Raw genomic sequence first — 27,698 nt, forward strand, 5'->3', positions numbered from 1 at the left:
ATCACTTAAAAAAAGGACAGGCGACCATTGCACTCTGATGGAGCATTTAGCAATGCAATCCATAGCCTGGCTTTTGCCTGAACCCCCATCACTCCTCCTCTTGCATATAAGACAATATTTCAGATCTGCATATGAAAACAACACGCCTACCTTTGTTGCACATAGCTGCCTGCCTGTCTCTAGTTACCCCACTGGCTGTAGCTGCGTCCCTTCCGACATGGAATAACACCAACTGTAACGATAAACTGAAAATTAACAGTATAAACCTGCATCATTTTGGACTCTGGTATTTGCTGAATCCGGGTGACCTGACAATCGATGGTGGTGCCGCTGGTGATTCTGGCCTTCTTGGAATCTGTTGGGCCTATGTGTTAGCTCACACATCACTTGGGTATCCATGGTAACTACCACAACATGGTCATCTGCAGTTTACATCTAGCCCGTGGCATTGAATGGCATTTTAAAAGTGCTAAGGGTCCTGGTGCAATAATCCTCCCATGAGGATCAGCCTCAACGGCTTTGTAGATTGCACTCATGTCAGCAACTCCATATACATTTTTTTTTCTTCATGCTTCTTTCTTCATCCTTTTTTCTTTCTGTCATTCAGACTTTCATTCATTCGATCTCTCTCACTCACTTGCTTTAACTCATTTGTTCTCACTCACTCACTCACTCACTCAATCACTCACTCACTCATTCACTCTCACTCACTCTCACTCTCTCACTCACTCGCTCACTAAGTCAGTCTCTCTCTCTCTCTCTCTTTTTCTTTTTATATATATTTTTTTCCGTCTTCTTTTTCTTCTTCTTCTTCTTCTTCTTCAGACCCTGTCATAGCACTAATGCCTTTCCAATACCACCAGCAGATGGAGACACTCCATTGCAACATTGGTTGTGAGCAGCAGTTTCTAAAAACAAATGCCTCATGGCGGATTTCCCATCCATCAATGGATGGTAAATTTTGTTTTTATCATTCACTGACCACAGAAACCAATGCATGGTCAAGCAACAGCAATGACACACCCTTGTGTATAGGCATGAGACCCTCATGTCATTTAACAGGATTCAGCACCACCCACAAGACAGCTACCTGTCATGTCATGTCAAACCTGCACAGGTGTGCTAGATTATTATTATTTAGTTTTATTTTATTTTTTTACACCAATCAGTCTGCAAACATGGTCATTAAAACGCTAAATGAATAGACGTTCATAAACCAGTCAGTGCAACTCATCATTTTGGTCTCCAATTCTCAAACTCAAATTCTCACCCATGGAGGATTAAATGAGAATCTTTCTTGTTTAACACTGGAATGGGGTGGTGCACTGTTCACTACCCGAAGATACTGCCACATCGGGTCAATGCATAGGGCGACAGAAGCAAGCTTCCAAATCAGCTCCCTTTCTCAAAAATCCATTTAATTTATGGTCCCCAGATAGGGAACGTATGTATCAGTATGTGCTCACAAGTCACCCAAGTGCAAGTATTCACACAAAAAAAAACGTGCCTCAGGATGCGATCTGTCGCAAGATCCTTTCTTTTTTTACACTTGATCTAAGCCAAAAGGCCTAGAGGGGATAACCGGGAAAGGGGTGGACCCAACCATGTCCCCTTCATGAGCACTCACATTACTCATAGGAATGGAAGGAAGGCTGGCAGCCAACCAGCCTCCCATACACTTTCTGGGTGGGTGGCAGTCAGCCACCCATACATACATACAGCACAGGCTAAACCCACATCATCACTTAAAAAAAGGACAGGCGACCATTGCACTCTGATGGAGCATTTAGCAATGCAATCCATAGCCTGGCTTTTGCCTGAACCCCCATCACTCCTCCTCTTGCATATAAGACAATATTTCAGATCTGCATATGAAAACAACACGCCTACCTTTGTTGCACATAGCTGCCTGCCTGTCTCTAGTTACCCCACTGGCTGTAGCTGCGTCCCTTCCGACATGGAATAACACCAACTGTAACGATAAACTGAAAATTAACAGTATAAACCTGCATCATTTTGGACTCTGGTATTTGCTGAATCCGGGTGACCTGACAATCGATGGTGGTGCCGCTGGTGATTCTGGCCTTCTTGGAATCTGTTGGGCCTATGTGTTAGCTCACACATCACTTGGGTATCCATGGTAACTACCACAACATGGTCATCTGCAGTTTACATCTAGCCCGTGGCATTGAATGGCATTTTAAAAGTGCTAAGGGTCCTGGTGCAATAATCCTCCCATGAGGATCAGCCTCAACGGCTTTGTAGATTGCACTCATGTCAGCAACTCCATATACATTTTTTTTTCTTCATGCTTCTTTCTTCATCCTTTTTTCTTTCTGTCATTCAGACTTTCATTCATTCGATCTCTCTCACTCACTTGCTTTAACTCATTTGTTCTCACTCACTCACTCACTCACTCACTCAATCACTCACTCACTCATTCACTCTCACTCACTCTCACTCTCTCACTCACTCGCTCACTAAGTCAGTCTCTCTCTCTCTCTCTCTTTTTCTTTTTATATATATTTTTTTCCGTCTTCTTCTTCTTCTTCTTCTTCTTCTTCTTCTTCTTCTTCTTCAGACCCTGTCATAGCACTAATGCCTTTCCAATACCACCAGCAGATGGAGACACTCCATTGCAACATTGGTTGTGAGCAGCAGTTTCTAAAAACAAATGCCTCATGGCGGATTTCCCATCCATCAATGGATGGTAAATTTTGTTTTTATCATTCACTGACCACAGAAACCAATGCATGGTCAAGCAACAGCAATGACACACCCTTGTGTATAGGCATGAGACCCTCATGTCATTTAACAGGATTCAGCACCACCCACAAGACAGCTACCTGTCATGTCATGTCAAACCTGCACAGGTGTGCTAGATTATTATTATTTAGTTTTATTTTATTTTTTTACACCAATCAGTGTGCAAACATGGTCATTAAAACGCTAAATGAATAGACGTTCATAAACCAGTCAGTGCAACTCATCATTTTGGTCTCCAATTCTCAAACTCAAATTCTCACCCACGGAGGATTAAATGAGAATCTTTCTTGTTTAACACTGGAATGGGGTGGTGCACTGTTCACTACCCGAAGATACTGCCACATCGGGTCAATGCATAGGGCGACAGAAGCAAGCTTCCAAATCAGCTCCCTTTCTCAAAAATCCATTTAATTTATGGTCCCCAGATAGGGAACGTATGTATCAGTATGTGCTCACAAGTCACCCAAGTGCAAGTATTCACACAAAAAAAAACGTGCCTCAGGATGCGATCTGTCGCAAGATCCTTTCTTTTTTTACACTTGATCTAAGCCAAAAGGCCTAGAGGGGATAACCGGGAAAGGGGTGGACCCAACCATGTCCCCTTCATGAGCACTAGTGTTGCTCGCGAATATTCGCAATTCGAATATTATTCGCGAATATCGCATATTCGCGAATTCGCGAATTTCGCGAATATAGCGCTATATATTCGTAATTACGAATATTCGTTTTTTTTTATTTATTTTTTCTTCACAGTACACATCACAGTGATTCTCCCTCTCTGCTTCCAGCTTGTGTGGTGTAAAGAAGGTTCTAATACTACTGTGTGAGACTGGCGTGCGAAAATTCGCATATGCGAAAATTAGCATATGCTAATTTTCGCATATGCGAATTTTCGCATATGCAAATTTTTGCATGCTAATATTCACATATGTTCATTTTCGCATACGCGAAAATAAAGCGAGAATATAACGAATGTGCGAATATTGGCGAATATATGACGAATATTCGTCCATATATTCGCGAATTCGAATATGGCCTATGCCGCTCAACACTAATGAGCACTCACATTACTCATAGGAATGGAAGGAAGGCTGGCAGCCAACCAGCCTCCCATACACTTTCTGGGTGGGTGGCAGTCAGCCACCCATACATACATACAGCACAGGCTAAACCCACATCATCACTTAAAAAAAGGACAGGCGACCATTGCACTCTGATGGAGCATTTAGCAATGCAATCCATAGCCTGGCTTTTGCCTGAACCCCCATCACTCCTCCTCTTGCATATAAGACAATATTTCAGATCTGCATTAAAACAACACGCCTACCTTTGTTGCACATAGCTGCCTGCCTGTCTCTAGTTACCCCACTGGCTGTAGCTGCGTCCCTTCCGACATGGAATAACACCAACTGTAACGATAAACTGAAAATTAACAGTATAAACCTGCATCATTTTGGACTCTGGTATTTGCTGAATCCGGGTGACCTGACAATCGATGGTGGTGCCGCTGGTGATTCTGGCCTTCTTGGAATCTGTTGGGCCTATGTGTTAGCTCACACATCACTTGGGTATCCATGGTAACTACCACAACATGGTCATCTGCAGTTTACATCTAGCCCGTGGCATTGAATGGCATTTTAAAAGTGCTAAGGGTCCTGGTGCAATAATCCTCCCATGAGGATCAGCCTCAACGGCTTTGTAGATTGCACTCATGTCAGCAACTCCATATACATTTTTTTTTCTTCATGCTTCTTTCTTCATCCTTTTTTCTTTCTGTCATTCAGACTTTCATTCATTCGATCTCTCTCACTCACTTGCTTTAACTCATTTGTTCTCACTCACTCACTCACTCACTCAATCACTCACTCACTCATTCACTCTCACTCACTCTCACTCTCTCACTCACTCGCTCACTAAGTCAGTCTCTCTCTCTCTTTTTCTTTTTATATATATTTTTTTCCGTCTTCTTCTTCTTCTTCTTCTTCTTCTTCTTCTTCTTCTTCTTCTTCAGACCCTGTCATAGCACTAATGCCTTTCCAATACCACCAGCAGATGGAGACACTCCATTGCAACATTGGTTGTGAGCAGCAGTTTCTAAAAACAAATGCCTCATGGCGGATTTCCCATCCATCAATGGATGGTAAATTTTGTTTTTATCATTCACTGACCACAGAAACCAATGCATGGTCAAGCAACAGCAATGACACACCCTTGTGTATAGGCATGAGACCCTCATGTCATTTAACAGGATTCAGCACCACCCACAAGACAGCTACCTGTCATGTCATGTCAAACCTGCACAGGTGTGCTAGATTATTATTATTTAGTTTTATTTTATTTTTTTACACCAATCAGTGTGCAAACATGGTCATTAAAACGCTAAACGAATAGACGTTCATAAACCAGTCAGTGCAACTCATCATTTTGGTCTCCAATTCTCAAACTCAAATTCTCACACACGGAGGATTAAATGAGAATCTTTCTTGTTTAACACTGGAATGGGGTGGTGCACTGTTCACTACCCGAAGATACTGCCACATCGGGTCAATGCATAGGGCGACAGAAGCAAGCTTCCAAATCAGCTCCCTTTCTCAAAAATCCATTTAATTTATGGTCCCCAGATAGGGAACGTATGTATCAGTATGTGCTCACAAGTCACCCAAGTGCAAGTATTCACACAAAAAAAAACGTGCCTCAGGATGCGATCTGTCGCAAGATCCTTTCTTTTTTTACACTTGATCTAAGCCAAAAGGCCTAGAGGGGATAACCGGGAAAGGGGTGGACCCAACCATGTCCCCTTCATGAGCACTAGTGTTGCTCGCGAATATTCGCAATTCGAATATTATTCGCGAATATCGCATATTCGCGAATTCGCGAATTTCGCGAATATAGCGCTATATATTCGTAATTACGAATATTCGGTTTTTTTTATTTATTTTTTCTTCACAGTACACATCACAGTGATCCTCCCTCTCTGCTTCCAGCTTGTGTGGTGTAAAGAAGGTTCTAATACTACTGTGTGAGACTGGCGTGCGAAAATTCGCATATGCGAAAATTAGCATATGCTAAGTTTCGCATATGCGAATTTTCGCATATGCAAATTTTTGCATGCTAATATTCACATATGTTCATTTTCGCATACGCGAAAATAAAGCGAGAATATAACGAATGTGCGAATATTGGCGAATATATGACGAATATTCGTCCATATATTCGCGAATATTCGCGAATTCGAATATGGCCTATGCCGCTCAACACTAATGAGCACTCACATTACTCATAGGAATGGAAGGAAGGCTGGCAGCCAACCAGCCTCCCATACACTTTCTGGGTGGGTGGCAGTCAGCCACCCATACATACATACAGCACAGGCTAAACCCACATCATCACTTAAAAAAAGGACAGGCGACCATTGCACTCTGATGGAGCATTTAGCAATGCAATCCATAGCCTGGCTTTTGCCTGAACCCCCATCACTCCTCCTCTTGCATATAAGACAATATTTCAGATCTGCATTAAAACAACACGCCTACCTTTGTTGCACATAGCTGCCTGCCTGTCTCTAGTTACCCCACTGGCTGTAGCTGCGTCCCTTCCGACATGGAATAACACCAACTGTAACGATAAACTGAAAATTAACAGTATAAACCTGCATCATTTTGGACTCTGGTATTTGCTGAATCCGGGTGACCTGACAATCGATGGTGGTGCCGCTGGTGATTCTGGCCTTCTTGGAATCTGTTGGGCCTATGTGTTAGCTCACACATCACTTGGGTATCCATGGTAACTACCACAACATGGTCATCTGCAGTTTACATCTAGCCCGTGGCATTGAATGGCATTTTAAAAGTGCTAAGGGTCCTGGTGCAATAATCCTCCCATGAGGATCAGCCTCAACGGCTTTGTAGATTGCACTCATGTCAGCAACTCCATATACATTTTTTTTTCTTCATGCTTCTTTCTTCATCCTTTTTTCTTTCTGTCATTCAGACTTTCATTCATTCGATCTCTCTCACTCACTTGCTTTAACTCATTTGTTCTCACTCACTCACTCACTCACTCAATCACTCACTCACTCATTCACTCTCACTCACTCTCACTCTCTCACTCACTCGCTCACTAAGTCAGTCTCTCTCTCTCTCTCTCTTTTTCTTTTTATATATATTTTTTTCCGTCTTCTTCTTCTTCTTCTTCTTCTTCTTCTTCTTCTTCAGACCCTGTCATAGCACTAATGCCTTTCCAATACCACCAGCAGATGGAGACACTCCATTGCAACATTGGTTGTGAGCAGCAGTTTCTAAAAACAAATGCCTCATGGCGGATTTCCCATCCATCAATGGATGGTAAATTTTGTTTTTATCATTCACTGACCACAGAAACCAATGCATGGTCAAGCAACAGCAATGACACACCCTTGTGTATAGGCATGAGACCCTCATGTCATTTAACAGGATTCAGCACCACCCACAAGACAGCTACCTGTCATGTCATGTCAAACCTGCACAGGTGTGCTAGATTATTATTATTTAGTTTTATTTTATTTTTTTACACCAATCAGTGTGCAAACATGGTCATTAAAACGCTAAATGAATAGACGTTCATAAACCAGTCAGTGCAACTCATCATTTTGGTCTCCAATTCTCAAACTCAAATTCTCACCCACGGAGGATTAAATGAGAATCTTTCTTGTTTAACACTGGAATGGGGTGGTGCACTGTTCACTACCCGAAGATACTGCCACATCGGGTCAATGCATAGGGCGACAGAAGCAAGCTTCCAAATCAGCTCCCTTTCTCAAAAATCCATTTAATTTATGGTCCCCAGATAGGGAACGTATGTATCAGTATGTGCTCACAAGTCACCCAAGTGCAAGTATTCACACAAAAAAAAACGTGCCTCAGGATGCGATCTGTCGCAAGATCCTTTCTTTTTTTACACTTGATCTAAGCCAAAAGGCCTAGAGGGGATAACCGGGAAAGGGGTGGACCCAACCATGTCCCCTTCATGAGCACTAGTGTTGCTCGCGAATATTCGCAATTCGAATATTATTCGCGAATATCGCATATTCGCGAATTCGCGAATTTCGCGAATATAGCGCTATATATTCGTAATTACGAATATTCGGTTTTTTTTATTTATTTTTTCTTCACAGTACACATCACAGTGATCCTCCCTCTCTGCTTCCAGCTTGTGTGGTGTAAAGAAGGTTCTAATACTACTGTGTGAGACTGGCGTGCGAAAATTCGCATATGCGAAAATTCGCATATGCTACTTTTCGCATATGCGAATTTTCGCATATGCAAATTTTTGCATGCTAATATTCACATATGTTCATTTTCGCATACGCGAAAATAAAGCGAGAATATAACGAATGTGCGAATATTGGCGAATATATGACGAATATTCGTCCATATATTCGCGAATATTCGCGAATTCGAATATGGCCTATGCCGCTCAACACTAATGAGCACTCACATTACTCATAGGAATGGAAGGAAGGCTGGCAGCCAACCAGCCTCCCATACACTTTCTGGGTGGGTGGCAGTCAGCCACCCATACATACATACAGCACAGGCTAAACCCACATCATCACTTAAAAAAAGGACAGGCGACCATTGCACTCTGATGGAGCATTTAGCAATGCAATCCATAGCCTGGCTTTTGCCTGAACCCCCATCACTCCTCCTCTTGCATATAAGACAATATTTCAGATCTGCATTAAAACAACACGCCTACCTTTGTTGCACATAGCTGCCTGCCTGTCTCTAGTTACCCCACTGGCTGTAGCTGCGTCCCTTCCGACATGGAATAACACCAACTGTAACGATAAACTGAAAATTAACAGTATAAACCTGCATCATTTTGGACTCTGGTATTTGCTGAATCCGGGTGACCTGACAATCGATGGTGGTGCCGCTGGTGATTCTGGCCTTCTTGGAATCTGTTGGGCCTATGTGTTAGCTCACACATCACTTGGGTATCCATTGTAACTACCACAACATGGTCATCTGCAGTTTACATCTAGCCCGTGGCATTGAATGGCATTTTAAAAGTGCTAAGGGTCCTGGTGCAATAATCCTCCCATGAGGATCAGCCTCAACGGCTTTGTAGATTGCACTCATGTCAGCAACTCCATATACATTTTTTTTTCTTCATGCTTCTTTCTTCATCCTTTTTTCTTTCTGTCATTCAGACTTTCATTCATTCGATCTCTCTCACTCACTTGCTTTAACTCATTTGTTCTCACTCACTCACTCAATCACTCACTCACTCATTCACTCTCACTCACTCTCACTCTCTCACTCACTCGCTCACTAAGTCAGTCTCTCTCTCTCTCTCTCTCTTTTTCTTTTTATATATATTTTTTTCCGTCTTCTTTTTCTTCTTCTTCTTCTTCTTCTTCAGACCCTGTCATAGCACTAATGCCTTTCCAATACCACCAGCAGATGGAGACACTCCATTGCAACATTGGTTGTGAGCAGCAGTTTCTAAAAACAAATGCCTCATGGCGGATTTCCCATCCATCAATGGATGTTAAATTTTGTTTTTATCATTCACTGACCACAGAAACCAATGCATGGTCAAGCAACAGCAATGACACACCCTTGTGTATAGGCATGAGACCCTCATGTCATTTAACAGGATTCAGCACCACCCACAAGACAGCTACCTGTCATGTCATGTCAAACCTGCACAGGTGTGCTAGATTATTATTATTTAGTTTTATTTTATTTTTTTACACCAATCAGTGTGCAAACATGGTCATTAAAACGCTAAATGAATAGACGTTCATAAACCAGTCAGTGCAACTCATCATTTTGGTCTCCAATTCTCAAACTCAAATTCTCACCCACGGAGGATTAAATGAGAATCTTTCTTGTTTAACACTGGAATGGGGTGGTGCACTGTTCACTACCCGAAGATACTGCCACATCGGGTCAATGCATAGGGCGACAGAAGCAAGCTTCCAAATCAGCTCCCTTTCTCAAAAATCCATTTAATTTATGGTCCCCAGATAGGGAACGTATGTATCAGTATGTGCTCACAAGTCACCCAAGTGCAAGTATTCACACAAAAAAAAACGTGCCTCAGGATGCGATCTGTCGCAAGATCCTTTCTTTTTTTACACTTGATCTAAGCCAAAAGGCCTAGAGGGGATAACCGGGAAAGGGGTGGACCCAACCATGTCCCCTTCATGAGCACTAGTGTTGCTCGCGAATATTCGCAATTCGAATATTATTCGCGAATATCGCATATTCGCGAATTCGCGAATTTCGCGAATATAGCGCTATATATTCATAATTACGAATATTCGTTTTTTTTTATTTATTTTTTCTTCACAGTACACATCACAGTGATCCTCCCTCTCTGCTTCCAGCTTGTGTGGTGTAAAGAAGGTTCTAATACTACTGTGTGAGACTGGCGTGCGAAAATTCGCATATGCGAAAATTAGCATATGCTAACTTTCGCATATGCGAATTTTCGCATATGCAAATTTTTGCATGCTAATATTCACATATGTTCATTTTCGCATACGCGAAAATAAAGCGAGAATATAACGAATGTGCGAATATTGGCGAATATATGACGAATATTCGTCCATATATTCGCGAATATTCGCGAATTCGAATATGGCCTATGCCGCTCAACACTAATGAGCACTCACATTACTCATAGGAATGGAAGGAAGGCTGGCAGCCAACCAGCCTCCCATACACTTTCTGGGTGGGTGGCAGTCAGCCACCCATACATACATACAGCACAGGCTAAACCCACATCATCACTTAAAAAAAGGACAGGCGACCATTGCACTCTGATGGAGCATTTAGCAATGCAATCCATAGCCTGGCTTTTGCCTGAACCCCCATCACTCCTCCTCTTGCATATAAGACAATATTTCAGATCTGCATTAAAACAACACGCCTACCTTTGTTGCACATAGCTGCCTGCCTGTCTCTAGTTACCCCACTGGCTGTAGCTGCGTCCCTTCCGACATGGAATAACACCAACTGTAACGATAAACTGAAAATTAACAGTATAAACCTGCATCATTTTGGACTCTGGTATTTGCTGAATCCGGGTGACCTGACAATCGATGGTGGTGCCGCTGGTGATTCTGGCCTTCTTGGAATCTGTTGGGCCTATGTGTTAGCTCACACATCACTTGGGTATCCATGGTAACTACCACAACATGGTCATCTGCAGTTTACATCTAGCCCGTGGCATTGAATGGCATTTTAAAAGTGCTAAGGGTCCTGGTGCAATAATCCTCCCATGAGGATCAGCCTCAACGGCTTTGTAGATTGCACTCATGTCAGCAACTCCATATACATTTTTTTTTCTTCATGCTTCTTTCTTCATCCTTTTTTCTTTCTGTCATTCAGACTTTCATTCATTCGATCTCTCTCACTCACTTGCTTTAACTCATTTGTTCTCACTCACTCACTCAATCACTCACTCACTCATTCACTCTCACTCACTCTCACTCTCTCACTCACTCGCTCACTAAGTCAGTCTCTCTCTCTCTCTCTCTTTTTCTTTTTATATATATTTTTTTCCGTCTTCTTTTTCTTCTTCTTCTTCTTCTTCTTCAGACCCTGTCATAGCACTAATGCCTTTCCAATACCACCAGCAGATGGAGACACTCCATTGCAACATTGGTTGTGAGCAGCAGTTTCTAAAAACAAATGCCTCATGGCGGATTTCCCATCCATCAATGGATGGTAAATTTTGTTTTTATCATTCACTGACCACAGAAACCAATGCATGGTCAAGCAACAGCAATGACACACCCTTGTGTATAGGCATGAGACCCTCATGTCATTTAACAGGATTCAGCACCACCCACAAGACAGCTACCTGTCATGTCATGTCAAACCTGCACAGGTGTGCTAGATTATTATTATTTAGTTTTATTTTATTTTTTTACACCAATCAGTGTGCAAACATGGTCATTAAAACGCTAAATGAATAGACGTTCATAAACCAGTCAGTGCAACTCATCATTTTGGTCTCCAATTCTCAAACTCAAATTCTCACCCACGGAGGATTAAATGAGAATCTTTCTTGTTTAACACTGGAATGGGGTGGTGCACTGTTCACTACCCGAAGATACTGCCACATCGGGTCAATGCATAGGGCGACAGAAGCAAGCTTCCAAATCAGCTCCCTTTCTCAAAAATCCATTTAATTTATGGTCCCCAGATAGGGAACGTATGTATCAGTATGTGCTCACAAGTCACCCAAGTGCAAGTATTCACACAAAAAAAAACGTGCCTCAGGATGCGATCTGTCGCAAGATCCTTTCTTTTTTTACACTTGATCTAAGCCAAAAGGCCTAGAGGGGATAACCGGGAAAGGGGTGGACCCAACCATGTCCCCTTCATGAGCACTAGTGTTGCTCGCGAATATTCGCAATTCGAATATTATTCGCGAATATCGCATATTCGCGAATTCGCGAATTTCGCGAATATAGCGCTATATATTCATAATTACGAATATTCGTTTTTTTTTATTTATTTTTTCTTCACAGTACACATCACAGTGATCCTCCCTCTCTGCTTCCAGCTTGTGTGGTGTAAAGAAGGTTCTAATACTACTGTGTGAGACTGGCGTGCGAAAATTCGCATATGCGAAAATTAGCATATGCTAACTTTCGCATATGCGAATTTTCGCATATGCAAATTTTTGCATGCTAATATTCACATATGTTCATTTTCGCATACGCGAAAATAAAGCGAGAATATAACGAATGTGCGAATATTGGCGAATATATGACGAATATTCGTCCATATATTCGCGAATATTCGCGAATTCGAATATGGCCTATGCCGCTCAACACTAATGAGCACTCACATTACTCATAGGAATGGAAGGAAGGCTGGCAGCCAACCAGCCTCCCATACACTTTCTGGGTGGGTGGCAGTCAGCCACCCATACATACATACAGCACAGGCTAAACCCACATCATCACTTAAAAAAAGGACAGGCGACCATTGCACTCTGATGGAGCATTTAGCAATGCAATCCATAGCCTGGCTTTTGCCTGAACCCCCATCACTCCTCCTCTTGCATATAAGACAATATTTCAGATCTGCATTAAAACAACACGCCTACCTTTGTTGCACATAGCTGCCTGCCTGTCTCTAGTTACCCCACTGGCTGTAGCTGCGTCCCTTCCGACATGGAATAACACCAACTGTAACGATAAACTGAAAATTAACAGTATAAACCTGCATCATTTTGGACTCTGGTATTTGCTGAATCCGGGTGACCTGACAATCGATGGTGGTGCCGCTGGTGATTCTGGCCTTCTTGGAATCTGTTGGGCCTATGTGTTAGCTCACACATCACTTGGGTATCCATGGTAACTACCACAACATGGTCATCTGCAGTTTACATCTAGCCCGTGGCATTGAATGGCATTTTAAAAGTGCTAAGGGTCCTGGTGCAATAATCCTCCCATGAGGATCAGCCTCAACGGCTTTGTAGATTGCACTCATGTCAGCAACTCCATATACATTTTTTTTTCTTCATGCTTCTTTCTTCATCCTTTTTTCTTTCTGTCATTCAGACTTTCATTCATTCGATCTCTCTCACTCACTTGCTTTAACTCATTTGTTCTCACTCACTCACTCACTCACTCAATCACTCACTCACTCATTCACTCTCACTCACTCTCACTCTCTCACTCACTCGCTCACTAAGTCAGTCTCTCTCTCTCTCTCTCTTTTTCTTTTTATATATATTTTTTTCCGTCTTCTTTTTCTTCTTCTTCTTCTTCTTCTTCAGACCCTGTCATAGCACTAATGCCTTTCCAATACCACCAGCAGATGGAGACACTCCATTGCAACATTGGTTGTGAGCAGCAGTTTCTAAAAACAAATGCCTCATGGCGGATTTCCCATCCATCAATGGATGGTAAATTTTGTTTTTATCATTCACTGACCACAGAAACCAATGCATGGTCAAGCAACAGCAATGACACACCCTTGTGTATAGGCATGAGACCCTCATGTCATTTAACAGGATTCAGCACCACCCACAAGACAGCTACCTGTCATGTCATGTCAAACCTGCACAGGTGTGCTAGATTATTATTATTTAGTTTTATTTTATTTTTTTTACACCAATCAGTGTGCAAACATGGTCATTAAAACGCTAAATGAATAGACGTTCATAAACCAGTCAGTGCAACTCATCATTTTGGTCTCCAATTCTCAAACTCAAATTCTCACCCACGGAGGATTAAATGAGAATCTTTCTTGTTTAACACTGGAATGGGGTGGTGCACTGTTCACTACCCGAAGATACTGCCACATCGGGTCAATGCATAGGGCGACAGAAGCAAGCTTCCAAATCAGCTCCCTTTCTCAAAAATCCATTTAATTTATGGTCCCCAGATAGGGAACGTATGTATCAGTATGTGCTCACAAGTCACCCAAGTGCAAGTATTCACACAAAAAAAAACGTGCCTCAGGATGCGATCTGTCGCAAGATCCTTTCTTTTTTTACACTTGATCTAAGCCAAAAGGCCTAGAGGGGATAACCGGGAAAGGGGTGGACCCAACCATGTCCCCTTCATGAGCACTCACATTACTCATAGGAATGGAAGGAAGGCTGGCAGCCAACCAGCCTCCCATACACTTTCTGGGTGGGTGGCAGTCAGCCACCCATACATATATACAGCACAGGCTAAACCCACATCATCACTTAAAAAAAGGACAGGCGACCATTGCACTCTGATGGAGCATTTAGCAATGCAATCCATAGCCTGGCTTTTGCCTGAACCCCCATCACTCCTCCTCTTGCATATAAGACAATATTTCAGATCTGCATATGAAAACAACACGCCTACCTTTGTTGCACATAGCTGCCTGCCTGTCTCTAGTTACCCCACTGGCTGTAGCTGCGTCCCTTCCGACATGGAATAACACCAACTGTAACGATAAACTGAAAATTAACAGTATAAACCTGCATCATTTTGGACTCTGGTATTTGCTGAATCCGGGTGACCTGACAATCGATGGTGGTGCCGCTGGTGATTCTGGCCTTCTTGGAATCTGTTGGGCCTATGTGTTAGCTCACACATCACTTGGGTATCCATGGTAACTACCACAACATGGTCATCTGCAGTTTACATCTAGCCCGTGGCATTGAATGGCATTTTAAAAGTGCTAAGGGTCCTGGTGCAATAATCCTCCCATGAGGATCAGCCTCAACGGCTTTGTAGATTGCACTCATGTCAGCAACTCCATATACATTTTTTTTCTTCATGCTACTTTCTTCATCCTTTTTTCTTTCTGTCATTCAGACTTTCATTCATTCGATCTCTCTCACTCACTTGCTTTAACTCATTTGTTCTCACTCACTCACTCACTCACTCAATCACTCACTCACTCATTCACTCTCACTCACTCTCACTCTCTCACTCACTCGCTCACTAAGTCAGTCTCTCTCTCTCTCTCTCTTTTTCTTTTTATATATATTTTTTTCCGTCTTCTTCTTCTTCTTCTTCTTCTTCAGACCCTGTCATAGCACTAATGCCTTTCCAATACCACCAGCAGATGGAGACACTCCATTGCAACATTGGTTGTGAGCAGCAGTTTCTAAAAACAAATGCCTCATGGCGGATTTCCCATCCATCAATGGATGGTAAATTTTGTTTTTATCATTCACTGACCACAGAAACCAATGCATGGTCAAGCAACAGCAATGACACACCCTTGTGTATAGGCATGAGACCCTCATGTCATTTAACAGGATTCAGCACCACCCACAAGACAGCTACCTGTCATGTCATGTCAAACCTGCACAGGTGTGCTAGATTATTATTATTTAGTTTTATTTTATTTTTTTACACCAATCAGTGTGCAAACATGGTCATTAAAACGCTAAATGAATAGACGTTCATAAACCAGTCAGTGCAACTCATCATTTTGGTCTCCAATTCTCAAACTCAAATTCTCACCCACGGAGGATTAAATGAGAATCTTTCTTGTTTAACACTGGAATGGGGTGGTGCACTGTTCACTACCCGAAGATACTGCCACATCGGGTCAATGCATAGGGCGACAGAAGCAAGCTTCCAAATCAGCTCCCTTTCTCAAAAATCCATTTAATTTATGGTCCCCAGATAGGGAACGTATGTATCAGTATGTGCTCACAAGTCACCCAAGTGCAAGTATTCACACAAAAAAAAACGTGCCTCAGGATGCGATCTGTCGCAAGATCCTTTCTTTTTTTACACTTGATCTAAGCCAAAAGGCCTAGAGGGGATAACCGGGAAAGGGGTGGACCCAACCATGTCCCCTTCATGAGCACTCACATTACTCATAGGAATGGAAGGAAGGCTGGCAGCCAACCAGCCTCCCATACACTTTCTGGGTGGGTGGCAGTCAGCCACCCATACATACATACAGCACAGGCTAAACCCACATCATCACTTAAAAAAAGGACAGGCGACCATTGCACTCTGATGGAGCATTTAGCAATGCAATCCATAGCCTGGCTTTTGCCTGAACCCCCATCACTCCTCCTCTTGCATATAAGACAATATTTCAGATCTGCATATGAAAACAACACGCCTACCTTTGTTGCACATAGCTGCCTGCCTGTCTCTAGTTACCCCACTGGCTGTAGCTGCGTCCCTTCCGACATGGAATAACACCAACTGTAACGATAAACTGAAAATTAACAGTATAAACCTGCATCATTTTGGACTCTGGTATTTGCTGAATCCGGGTGACCTGACAATCGATGGTGGTGCCGCTGGTGATTCTGGCCTTCTTGGAATCTGTTGGGCCTATGTGTTAGCTCACACATCACTTGGGTATCCATGGTAACTACCACAACATGGTCATCTGCAGTTTACATCTAGCCCGTGGCATTGAATGGCATTTTAAAAGTGCTAAGGGTCCTGGTGCAATAATCCTCCCATGAGGATCAGCCTCAACGGCTTTGTAGATTGCACTCATGTCTGCAACTCCATATACATTTTTTTTTCTTCATGCTTCTTTCTTCATCCTTTTTTCTTTCTGTCATTCAGACTTTCATTCATTCGATCTCTCTCACTCACTTGCTTTAACTCATTTGTTCTCACTCACTCACTCACTCAATCACTCACTCACTCATTCACTCTCACTCACTCTCACTCTCTCACTCACTCGCTCACTAAGTCAGTCTCTCTCTCTCTCTCTCTTTTTCTTTTTATATATATTTTTTTCCGTCTTCTTCTTCTTCTTCTTCTTCTTCTTCTTCTTCTTCTTCTTCTTCTTCTTCTTCTTCAGACCCTGTCATAGCACTAATGCCTTTCCAATACCACCAGCAGATGGAGACACTCCATTGCAACATTGGTTGTGAGCAGCAGTTTCTAAAAACAAATGCCTCATGGCGGATTTCCCATCCATCAATGGATGGTAAATTTTGTTTTTATCATTCACTGACCACAGAAACCAATGCATGGTCAAGCAACAGCAATGACACACCCTTGTGTATAGGCATGAGACCCTCATGTCATTTAACAGGATTCAGCACCACCCACAAGACAGCTACCTGTCATGTCATGTCAAACCTGCACAGGTGTGCTAGATTATTATTATTTAGTTTTATTTTATTTTTTTACACCAATCAGTGTGCAAACATGGTCATTAAAATGCTAAATGAATAGACGTTCATAAACCAGTCAGTGCAACTCATCATTTTGGTCTCCAATTCTCAAACTCAAATTCTCACCCACGGAGGATTAAATGAGAATCTTTCTTGTTTAACACTGGAATGGGGTGGTGCACTGTTCACTACCCGAAGATACTGCCACATCGGGTCAATGCATAGGGCGACAGAAGCAAGCTTCCAAATCAGCTCCCTTTCTCAAAAATCCATTTAATTTATGGTCCCCAGATAGGGAACGTATGTATCAGTATGTGCTCACAAGTCACCCAAGTGCAAGTATTCACACAAAAAAAAACGTGCCTCAGCATGCGATCTGTCGCAAGATCCTTTCTTTTTTTACACTTGATCTAAGCCAAAAGGCCTAGAGGGGATAACCGGGAAAGGGGTGGACCCAACCATGTCCCCTTCATGAGCACTCACATTACTCATAGGAATGGAAAGAAGGCTGGCAGCCAACCAGCCTCCCATACACTTTCTGGGTGGGTGGCAGTCAGCCACCCATACATACATACAGCACAGGCTAAACCCACATCATCACTTAAAAAAAGGACAGGCGACCATTGCACTCTGATGGAGCATTTAGCAATGCAATCCATAGCCTGGCTTTTGCCTGAACCCCCATCACTCCTCCTCTTGCATATAAGACAATATTTCAGATCTGCATATGAAAACAACACGCCTACCTTTGTTGCACATAGCTGCCTGCCTGTCTCTAGTTACCCCACTGGCTGTAGCTGCGTCCCTTCCGACATGGAATAACACCAACTGTAACGATAAACTGAAAATTAACAGTATAAACCTGCATCATTTTGGACTCTGGTATTTGCTGAATCCGGGTGACCTGACAATCGATGGTGGTGCCGCTGGTGATTCTGGCCTTCTTGGAATCTGTTGGGCCTATGTGTTAGCTCACACATCACTTGGGTATCCATGGTAACTACCACAACATGGTCATCTGCAGTTTACATCTAGCCCGTGGCATTGAATGGCATTTTAAAAGTGCTAAGGGTCCTGGTGCAATAATCCTCCCATGAGGATCAGCCTCAACGGCTTTGTAGATTGCACTCATGTCAGCAACTCCATATACATTTTTTTTTCTTTATGCTTCTTTCTTCATCCTTTTTTCTTTCTGTCATTCAGACTTTCATTCATTCGATCTCTCTCACTCACTTGCTTTAACTCATTTGTTCTCACTCACTCACTCACTCAATCACTCACTCACTCATTCACTCTCACTCACTCTCACTCTCTCACACTCTCTCACTCACTCGCTCACTAAGTCAGTCTCTCTCTCTCTCTCTCTTTTTCTTTTTATATATATTTTTTTCCGTCTTCTTCTTCTTCTTCTTCTTCTTCTTCTTCAGACCCTGTCATAGCACTAATGCCTTTCCAATACCACCAGCAGATGGAGACACTCCATTGCAACATTGGTTGTGAGCAGCAGTTTCTAAAAACAAATGCCTCATGGCGGATTTCCCATCCATCAATGGATGGTAAATTTTGTTTTTATCATTCACTGACCACAGAAACCAATGCATGGTCAAGCAACAGCAATGACACACCCTTGTGTATAGGCATGAGACCCTCATGTCATTTAACAGGATTCAGCACCACCCACAAGACAGCTACCTGTCATGTCATGTCAAACCTGCACAGGTGTGCTAGATTATTATTATTTAGTTTTATTTTATTTTTTTACACCAATCAGTGTGCAAACATGGTCATTAAAATGCTAAATGAATAGACGTTCATAAACCAGTCAGTGCAACTCATCATTTTGGTCTCCAATTCTCAAACTCAAATTCTCACCCACGGAGGATTAAATGAGAATCTTTCTTGTTTAACACTGGAATGGGGTGGTGCACTGTTCACTACCCGAAGATACTGCCACATCGGGTCAATGCATAGGGCGACAGAAGCAAGCTTCCAAATCAGCTCCCTTTCTCAAAAATCCATTTAATTTATGGTCCCCAGATAGGGAACGTATGTATCAGTATGTGCTCACAAGTCACCCAAGTGCAAGTATTCACACAAAAAAAAACGTGCCTCAGCATGCGATCTGTCGCAAGATCCTTTCTTTTTTTACACTTGATCTAAGCCAAAAGGCCTAGAGGGGATAACCGGGAAAGGGGTGGACCCAACCATGTCCCCTTCATGAGCACTCACATTACTCATAGGAATGGAAGGAAGGCTGGCAGCCAACCAGCCTCCCATACACTTTCTGGGTGGGTGGCAGTCAGCCACCCATACATACATACAGCACAGGCTAAACCCACATCATCACTTAAAAAAAGGACAGGCGACCATTGCACTCTGATGGAGCATTTAGCAATGCAATCCATAGCCTGGCTTTTGCCTGAACCCCCATCACTCCTTCTCTTGCATATAAGACAATATTTCAGATCTGCATATGAAAACAACACGCCTACCTTTGTTGCACATAGCTGCCTGCCTGTCTCTAGTTACCCCACTGGCTGTAGCTGCGTCCCTTCCGACATGGAATAACACCAACTGTAACGATAAACTGAAAATTAACAGTATAAACCTGCATCATTTTGGACTCTGGTATTTGCTGAATCCGGGTGACCTGACAATCGATGGTGGTGCCGCTGGTGATTCTGGCCTTCTTGGAATCTGTTGGGCCTATGTGTTAGCTCACACATCACTTGGGTATCCATGGTAACTACCACAACATGGTCATCTGCAGTTTACATCTAGCCCGTGGCATTGAATGGCATTTTAAAAGTGCTAAGGGTCCTGGTGCAATAATCCTCCCATGAGGATCAGCCTCAACGGCTTTGTAGATTGCACTCATGTCAGCAACTCCATATACATTTTTTTTTCTTCATGCTTCTTTCTTCATCCTTTTTTCTTTCTGTCATTCAGACTTTCATTCATTCGATCTCTCTCACTCACTTGCTTTAACTCATTTGTTCTCACTCACTCACTCACTCAATCACTCACTCACTCATTCACTCTCACTCACTCTCACTCTCTCACACTCTCTCACTCACTCGCTCACTAAGTCAGTCTCTCTCTCTCTCTCTCTTTTTCTTTTTATATATATTTTTTTCCGTCTTCTTCTTCTTCTTCTTCTTCTTCTTCTTCAGACCCTGTCATAGCACTAATGCCTTTCCAATACCACCAGCAGATGGAGACACTCCATTGCAACATTGGTTGTGAGCAGCAGTTTCTAAAAACAAATGCCTCATGGCGGATTTCCCATCCATCAATGGATGGTAAATTTTGTTTTTATCATTCACTGACCACAGAAACCAATGCATGGTCAAGCAACAGCAATGACACACCCTTGTGTATAGGCATGAGACCCTCATGTCATTTAACAGGATTCAGCACCACCCACAAGACAGCTACCTGTCATGTCATGTCAAACCTGCACAGGTGTGCTAGATTATTATTATTTAGTTTTATTTTATTTTTTTACACCAATCAGTGTGCAAACATGGTCATTAAAATGCTAAATGAATAGACGTTCATAAACCAGTCAGTGCAACTCATCATTTTGGTCTCCAATTCTCAAACTCAAATTCTCACCCACGGAGGATTAAATGAGAATCTTTCTTGTTTAACACTGGAATGGGGTGGTGCACTGTTCACTACCCGAAGATACTGCCACATCGGGTCAATGCATAGGGCGACAGAAGCAAGCTTCCAAATCAGCTCCCTTTCTCAAAAATCCATTTAATTTATGGTCCCCAGATAGGGAACGTATGTATCAGTATGTGCTCACAAGTCACCCAAGTGCAAGTATTCACACAAAAAAAAACGTGCCTCAGCATGCGATCTGTCGCAAGATCCTTTCTTTTTTTACACTTGATCTAAGCCAAAAGGCCTAGAGGGGATAACCGGGAAAGGGGTGGACCCAACCATGTCCCCTTCATGAGCACTCACATTACTCATAGGAATGGAAGGAAGGCTGGCAGCCAACCAGCCTCCCATACACTTTCTGGGTGGGTGGCAGTCAGCCACCCATACATACATACAGCACAGGCTAAACCCACATCATCACTTAAAAAAAGGACAGGCGACCATTGCACTCTGATGGAGCATTTAGCAATGCAATCCATAGCCTGGCTTTTGCCTGAACCCCCATCACTCCTTCTCTTGCATATAAGACAATATTTCAGATCTGCATATGAAAACAACACGCCTACCTTTGTTGCACATAGCTGCCTGCCTGTCTCTAGTTACCCCACTGGCTGTAGCTGCGTCCCTTCCGACATGGAATAACACCAACTGTAACGATAAACTGAAAATTAACAGTATAAACCTGCATCATTTTGGACTCTGGTATTTGCTGAATCCGGGTGACCTGACAATCGATGGTGGTGCCGCTGGTGATTCTGGCCTTCTTGGAATCTGTTGGGCCTATGTGTTAGCTCACACATCACTTGGGTATCCATGGTAACTACCACAACATGGTCATCTGCAGTTTACATCTAGCCCGTGGCATTGAATGGCATTTTAAAAGTGCTAAGGGTCCTGGTGCAATAATCCTCCCATGAGGATCAGCCTCAACGGCTTTGTAGATTGCACTCATGTCAGCAACTCCATATACATTTTTTTTTCTTCATGCTTCTTTCTTCATCCTTTTTTCTTTCTGTCATTCAGACTTTCATTCATTCGATCTCTCTCACTCACTTGCTTTAACTCATTTGTTCTCACTCACTCACTCACTCACTCAATCACTCACTCACTCATTCACTCTCACTCACTCTCACTCTCTCACTCACTCGCTCACTAAGTCAGTCTCTCTCTCTCTCTCTCTTTTTCTTTTTATATATATTTTTTTCCGTCTTCTTCTTCTTCTTCTTCTTCTTCTTCTTCTTCTTCAGACCCTGTCATAGCACTAATGCCTTTCCAATACCACCAGCAGATGGAGACACTCCATTGCAACATTGGTTGTGAGCAGCAGTTTCTAAAAACAAATGCCTCATGGCGGATTTCCCATCCATCAATGGATGGTAAATTTTGTTTTTATCATTCACTGACCACAGAAACCAATGCATGGTCAAGCAACAGCAATGACACACCCTTGTGTATAGGCATGAGACCCTCATGTCATTTAACAGGATTCAGCACCACCCACAAGACAGCTACCTGTCATGTCATGTCAAACCTGCACAGGTGTGCTAGATTATTATTATTTAGTTTTATTTTATTTTTTTACACCAATCAGTGTGCAAACATGGTCATTAAAACGCTAAATGAATAGACGTTCATAAACCAGTCAGTGCAACTCATCATTTTGGTCTCCAATTCTCAAACTCAAATTCTCACCCACGGAGGATTAAATGAGAATCTTTCTTGTTTAACACTGGAATGGGGTGGTGCACTGTTCACTACCCGAAGATACTGCCACATCGGGTCAATGCATAGGGCGACAGAAGCAAGCTTCCAAATCAGCTCCCTTTCTCAAAAATCCATTTAATTTATGGTCCCCAGATAGGGAACGTATGTATCAGTATGTGCTCACAAGTCACCCAAGTGCAAGTATTCACACAAAAAAAAACGTGCCTCAGGATGCGATCTGTCGCAAGATCCTTTCTTTTTTTACACTTGATCTAAGCCAAAAGGCCTAGAGGGGATAACCGGGAAAGGGGTGGACCCAACCATGTCCCCTTCATGAGCACTCACATTACTCATAGGAATGGAAGGAAGGCTGGCAGCCAACCAGCCTCCCATACACTTTCTGGGTGGGTGGCAGTCAGCCACCCATACATACATACAGCACAGGCTAAACCCACATCATCACTTAAAAAAAGGACAGGCGACCATTGCTCTCTGATGGAGCATTTAGCAATGCAATCCATAGCCTGGCTTTTGCCTGAACCCCCATCACTCCTCCTCTTGCATATAAGACAATATTTCAGATCTGCATATGAAAACAACACGCCTACCTTTGTTGCACATAGCTGCCTGCCTGTCTCTAGTTACCCCACTGGCTGTAGCTGCGTCCCTTCCGACATGGAATAACACCAACTGTAACGATAAACTGAAAATTAACAGTATAAACCTGCATCATTTTGGACTCTGGTATTTGCTGAATCCGGGTGACCTGACAATCGATGGTGGTGCCGCTGGTGATTCTGGCCTTCTTGGAATCTGTTGGGCCTATGTGTTAGCTCACACATCACTTGGGTATCCATGGTAACTACCACAACATGGTCATCTGCAGTTTACATCTAGCCCGTGGCATTGAATGGCATTTTAAAAGTGCTAAGGGTCCTGGTGCAATAATCCTCCCATGAGGATCAGCCTCAACGGCTTTGTAGATTGCACTCATGTCAGCAACTCCATATACATTTTTTTTTCTTCATGCTTCTTTCTTCATCCTTTTTTCTTTCTGTCATTCAGACTTTCATTCATTCGATCTCTCTCACTCACTTGCTTTAACTCATTTGTTCTCACTCACTCACTCACTCACTCAATCACTCACTCACTCATTCACTCTCACTCACTCTCACTCTCTCACTCACTCGCTCACTAAGTCAGTCTCTCTCTCTCTCTCTCTTTTTCTTTTTATATATATTTTTTTCCGTCTTCTTCTTCTTCTTCTTCTTCTTCTTCTTCTTCAGACCCTGTCATAGCACTAATGCCTTTCCAATACCACCAGCAGATGGAGACACTCCATTGCAACATTGGTTGTGAGCAGCAGTTTCTAAAAACAAATGCCTCATGGCGGATTTCCCATCCATCAATGGATGGTAAATTTTGTTTTTATCATTCACTGACCACAGAAACCAATGCATGGTCAAGCAACAGCAATGACACACCCTTGTGTATAGGCATGAGACCCTCATGTCATTTAACAGGATTCAGCACCACCCACAAGACAGCTACCTGTCATGTCATGTCAAACCTGCACAGGTGTGCTAGATTATTATTATTTAGTTTTATTTTATTTTTTTACACCAATCAGTGTGCAAACATGGTCATTAAAACGCTAAATGAATAGACGTTCATAAACCAGTCAGTGCAACTCATCATTTTGGTCTCCAATTCTCAAACTCAAATTCTCACCCACGGAGGATTAAATGAGAATCTTTCTTGTTTAACACTGGAATGGGGTGGTGCACTGTTCACTACCCGAAGATACTGCCACATCGGGTCAATGCATAGGGCGACAGAAGCAAGCTTCCAAATCAGCTCCCTTTCTCAAAAATCCATTTAATTTATGGTCCCCAGATAGGGAATGTATGTATCAGTATGTGCTCACAAGTCACCCAAGTGCAAGTATTCACACAAAAAAAAACGTGCCTCAGGATGCGATCTGTCGCAAGATCCTTTCTTTTTTTACACTTGATCTAAGCCAAAAGGCCTAGAGGGGATAACCGGGAAAGGGGTGGACCCAACCATGTCCCCTTCATGAGCACTCACATTACTCATAGGAATGGAAGGAAGGCTGGCAGCCAACCAGCCTCCCATACACTTTCTGGGTGGGTGGCAGTCAGCCACCCATACATACATACAGCACAGGCTAAACCCACATCATCACTTAAAAAAAGGACAGGCGACCATTGCACTCTGATGGAGCATTTAGCAATGCAATCCATAGCCTGGCTTTTGCCTGAACCCCCATCACTCCTCCTCTTGCATATAAGACAATATTTCAGATCTGCATATGAAAACAACACGCCTACCTTTGTTGCACATAGCTGCCTGCCTGTCTCTAGTTACCCCACTGGCTGTAGCTGCGTCCCTTCCGACATGGAATAACACCAACTGTAACGATAAACTGAAAATTAACAGTATAAACCTGCATCATTTTGGACTCTGGTATTTGCTGAATCCGGGTGACCTGACAATCGATGGTGGTGCCGCTGGTGATTCTGGCCTTCTTGGAATCTGTTGGGCCTATGTGTTAGCTCACACATCACTTGGGTATCCATGGTAACTACCACAACATGGTCATCTGCAGTTTACATCTAGCCCGTGGCATTGAATGGCATTTTAAAAGTGCTAAGGGTCCTGGTGCAATAATCCTCCCATGAGGATCAGCCTCAACGGCTTTGTAGATTGCACTCATGTCAGCAACTCCATATACATTTTTTTTTCTTCATGCTTCTTTCTTCATCCTTTTTTCTTTCTGTCATTCAGACTTTCATTCATTCGATCTCTCTCACTCACTTGCTTTAACTCATTTGTTCTCACTCACTCACTCACTCACTCAATCACTCACTCACTCATTCACTCTCACTCACTCTCACTCTCTCACTCACTCGCTCACTAAGTCAGTCTCTCTCTCTCTCTCTCTTTTTCTTTTTATATATATTTTTTTCCGTCTTCTTCTTCTTCTTCTTCTTCTTCTTCTTCAGACCCTGTCATAGCACTAATGCCTTTCCAATACCACCAGCAGATGGAGACACTCCATTGCAACATTGGTTGTGAGCAGCAGTTTCTAAAAACAAATGCCTCATGGCGGATTTCCCATCCATCAATGGATGGTAAATTTTGTTTTTATCATTCACTGACCACAGAAACCAATGCATGGTCAAGCAACAGCAATGACACACCCTTGTGTATAGGCATGAGACCCTCATGTCATTTAACAGGATTCAGCACCACCCACAAGACAGCTACCTGTCATGTCATGTCAAACCTGCACAGGTGTGCTAGATTATTATTATTTAGTTTTATTTTATTTTTTTACACCAATCAGTGTGCAAACATGGTCATTAAAACGCTAAATGAATAGACGTTCATAAACCAGTCAGTGCAACTCATCATTTTGGTCTCCAATTCTCAAACTCAAATTCTCACCCACGGAGGATTAAATGAGAATCTTTCTTGTTTAACACTGGAATGGGGTGGTGCACTGTTCACTACCCGAAGATACTGCCACATCGGGTCAATGCATAGGGCGACAGAAGCAAGCTTCCAAATCAGCTCCCTTTCTCAAAAATCCATTTAATTTATGGTCCCCAGATAGGGAACGTATGTATCAGTATGTGCTCACAAGTCACCCAAGTGCAAGTATTCACACAAAAAAAAACGTGCCTCAGGATGCGATCTGTCGCAAGATCCTTTCTTTTTTTACACTTGATCTAAGCCAAAAGGCCTAGAGGGGATAACCGGGAAAGGGGTGGACCCAACCATGTCCCCTTCATGAGCACTCACATTACTCATAGGAATGGAAGGAAGGCTGGCAGCCAACCAGCCTCCCATACACTTTCTGGGTGGGTGGCAGTCAGCCACCCATACATACATACAGCACAGGCTAAACCCACATCATCACTTAAAAAAAGGACAGGCGACCATTGCACTCTGATGGAGCATTTAGCAATGCAATCCATAGCCTGGCTTTTGCCTGAACCCCCATCACTCCTTCTCTTGCATATAAGACAATATTTCAGATCTGCATATGAAAACAACACGCCTACCTTTGTTGCACATAGCTGCCTGCCTGTCTCTAGTTACCCCACTGGCTGTAGCTGCGTCCCTTCCGACATGGAATAACACCAACTGTAACGATAAACTGAAAATTAACAGTATAAACCTGCATCATTTTGGACTCTGGTATTTGCTGAATCCGGGTGACCTGACAATCGATGGTGGTGCCGCTGGTGATTCTGGCCTTCTTGGAATCTGTTGGGCCTATGTGTTAGCTCACACATCACTTGGGTATCCATGGTAACTACCACAACATGGTCATCTGCAGTTTACATCTAGCCCGTGGCATTGAATGGCATTTTAAAAGTGCTAAGGGTCCTGGTGCAATAATCCTCCCATGAGGATCAGCCTCAACGGCTTTGTAGATTGCACTCATGTCAGCAACTCCATATACATTTTTTTTTCTTCATGCTTCTTTCTTCATCCTTTTTTCTTTCTGTCATTCAGACTTTCATTCATTCGATCTCTCTCACTCACTTGCTTTAACTCATTTGTTCTCACTCACTCACTCACTCACTCAATCACTCACTCACTCATTCACTCTCACTCACTCTCACTCTCTCACTCACTCGCTCACTAAGTCAGTCTCTCTCTCTCTCTCTCTTTTTCTTTTTATATATATTTTTTTCCGTCTTCTTCTTCTTCTTCTTCTTCTTCTTCTTCAGACCCTGTCATAGCACTAATGCCTTTCCAATACCACCAGCAGATGGAGACACTCCATTGCAACATTGGTTGTGAGCAGCAGTTTCTAAAAACAAATGCCTCATGGCGGATTTCCCATCCATCAATGGATGGTAAATTTTGTTTTTATCATTCACTGACCACAGAAACCAATGCATGGTCAAGCA

General features: G+C 42.8%; 14 pseudogenes; all 14 read right to left on the reverse strand.

Moving 5' to 3' along the window:
* Positions 1–1,315: 1,315 nt before the first annotated feature.
* LOC130307052 (U2 spliceosomal RNA) lies at positions 1,316–1,579 on the reverse strand (annotated as a pseudogene).
* A 1,492-nt stretch (positions 1,580–3,071) lies between these two features.
* LOC130307053 (U2 spliceosomal RNA) lies at positions 3,072–3,335 on the reverse strand (annotated as a pseudogene).
* A 1,932-nt stretch (positions 3,336–5,267) lies between these two features.
* LOC130307054 (U2 spliceosomal RNA) lies at positions 5,268–5,531 on the reverse strand (annotated as a pseudogene).
* Positions 5,532–7,470: 1,939 nt separating this feature from the next.
* On the reverse strand, positions 7,471–7,734 carry LOC130307055 (U2 spliceosomal RNA; annotated as a pseudogene).
* Positions 7,735–9,661: 1,927 nt separating this feature from the next.
* LOC130307056 (U2 spliceosomal RNA) lies at positions 9,662–9,925 on the reverse strand (annotated as a pseudogene).
* A 1,925-nt stretch (positions 9,926–11,850) lies between these two features.
* On the reverse strand, positions 11,851–12,114 carry LOC130307057 (U2 spliceosomal RNA; annotated as a pseudogene).
* A 1,934-nt stretch (positions 12,115–14,048) lies between these two features.
* LOC130307058 (U2 spliceosomal RNA) lies at positions 14,049–14,312 on the reverse strand (annotated as a pseudogene).
* Positions 14,313–15,781: 1,469 nt separating this feature from the next.
* On the reverse strand, positions 15,782–16,045 carry LOC130307059 (U2 spliceosomal RNA; annotated as a pseudogene).
* Positions 16,046–17,544: 1,499 nt separating this feature from the next.
* On the reverse strand, positions 17,545–17,808 carry LOC130307064 (U2 spliceosomal RNA; annotated as a pseudogene).
* Positions 17,809–19,290: 1,482 nt separating this feature from the next.
* On the reverse strand, positions 19,291–19,554 carry LOC130307065 (U2 spliceosomal RNA; annotated as a pseudogene).
* A 1,482-nt stretch (positions 19,555–21,036) lies between these two features.
* On the reverse strand, positions 21,037–21,300 carry LOC130307066 (U2 spliceosomal RNA; annotated as a pseudogene).
* Positions 21,301–22,782: 1,482 nt separating this feature from the next.
* On the reverse strand, positions 22,783–23,046 carry LOC130307061 (U2 spliceosomal RNA; annotated as a pseudogene).
* A 1,479-nt stretch (positions 23,047–24,525) lies between these two features.
* On the reverse strand, positions 24,526–24,789 carry LOC130307075 (U2 spliceosomal RNA; annotated as a pseudogene).
* A 1,476-nt stretch (positions 24,790–26,265) lies between these two features.
* LOC130307062 (U2 spliceosomal RNA) lies at positions 26,266–26,529 on the reverse strand (annotated as a pseudogene).
* Positions 26,530–27,698: the final 1,169 nt, after the last annotated feature.

The sequence above is a fragment of the Hyla sarda genome, unplaced genomic scaffold (assembly GCF_029499605.1).
Source record: "Hyla sarda isolate aHylSar1 unplaced genomic scaffold, aHylSar1.hap1 scaffold_1415, whole genome shotgun sequence".
In the NCBI taxonomy this organism is placed as follows: domain Eukaryota; kingdom Metazoa; phylum Chordata; class Amphibia; order Anura; family Hylidae; genus Hyla; species Hyla sarda.